Source organism: Chiloscyllium punctatum, chromosome 50 (assembly GCF_047496795.1).
Source record: "Chiloscyllium punctatum isolate Juve2018m chromosome 50, sChiPun1.3, whole genome shotgun sequence".
NCBI lineage: Eukaryota > Metazoa > Chordata > Chondrichthyes > Orectolobiformes > Hemiscylliidae > Chiloscyllium > Chiloscyllium punctatum.
In genome coordinates, this window is record NC_092788.1 from 15,232,772 (window position 1) to 15,234,326 (window position 1,555).

At 46.0% G+C, this 1,555-nt stretch overlaps 1 non-coding gene across 1 annotated transcript; it reads right to left on the reverse strand.

Annotated features, from left to right (window-relative positions):
• Positions 1 to 953: 953 nt before the first annotated feature.
• Positions 954 to 1,025, reverse strand: trnah-gug (transfer RNA histidin (anticodon GUG)). Its single transcript has one exon. It is a non-coding gene; the product is annotated as a tRNA-His (tRNA).
• Positions 1,026 to 1,555: the final 530 nt, after the last annotated feature.

The following is a 1,555-nucleotide window of genomic DNA, read 5'->3' on the forward strand; positions in this document are numbered from 1 at the left end:
GCTGGCTCGGCCGTATTGATTGGTATCCCTCATTTCACAGCGGATAGTTGAAACTCAACAATATTGTAGTGAGTCTGGAGTCACATGGAGGCCCGAGCAGGTAAGAATGGCTGTGACATTCCTTAAATGACGTCAGATGTTTTTTTTTTCAACAATTGAACATGGATATATAGGAATTATTAGATTCGTAATTCCAGATATTTATTGAATCCCAATTCTACCACCTAGCATGGTCAGAGTCAAACCCAAGTCCCTGGTGTCTGAATTAACAGTTCAGTGTTCAGTGGTAATAGCGCTCGGCCATTGCAGAAAAGCAGTGAAACTGATCTTCTCCAATTAGGTCGCTTTTCCCCGATACTGTTCTGTGCCATTTTCCTGAGCTTGACCCCCCCCCCCCCCAATAATATCTGGTCCGTATCAGTAAAAGCTGCTCCATGAGTATTGATCTCACAACAGTGGTAACCAAATGGATCAAATGGTCTGCAGGTCCCGATGGTGGGGTTGGGGCACATTCACCCAGCAACAGTGACCGTAGACACACAGACTGATCGGTATCAATGGGAGAGTCTGTATTAGATTCTGCAATGCCTGAGTGAAATAGGAAATGACTCCACAAACACATGATGAAAGAGCTGCGCTCCGAAAGCTAGTGCTTCAATTAAACCTGTAAGACCATAACCTGGTGTTGCGTCATTTATAACTTTGTACTACATAGTCCAACACCGACATCTCCAAATCAATGAAATGGGGGTATGGGATGGAAAGTTCGGTTAGTGATCGTAGGAGGGAAGAAATCTCTGAGAACGGGTGGATTTGAATTTTGACATATTAAACACAGAGATGTGAGCGAGCAGAGCTTGAAGGAAAAAAAAATCACCTTGGAGAAAATCAAAACTTTAAAACAAATGATTCCTTTGTGTTTCACAAAAGACTGGGACACATAGAGGAATTACTGCCGTGACTCGGATTCGAACCGAGGTTCCTGCGGCCACAACGCAGAATATTAACCACTATACGATCACGGCAGCCCACTGATACGCACTAAACTCCTGCAATAAGTACAGTATCATAAGGAATGTTAGGCAGAGCACCAAATGCACAATATCAGTGCTGAGCGAACAGGAGCTGATATGTGGGAACTCAGAATGGTCTGACCATTTAACATCGGTTTCCCCCAGTGGCTGTGTTGATTCCATCATTAATGTGTTGAGGGCTGAGATAAATACATTTCTCCAAAACATCAAAGACTCCGCGGACAGTGCAGCTTTTATAACCTGCACATCCACCAATATCATTTATTATATCCGTTGCTCCCGGTGCAGTCTCCTGTACATTGGGGAGACTGGGCGCCTCCAAGCAGAGCGCTTTAGGGAACATCTCCGGAAAACCCGCACCAATCAACTACACAGCCCTGTGGCCCAACATTTCAACTCTCCCTCCCACTCTGCCGAGGACATGGAGGTCCTGGGCCTCCTTCACCGCCGTTCCCTCACCACCAGACGCCTGGAGGAAGAACGCCTCATATTCCACCACGGAACACTTCAACCCAGGGCAT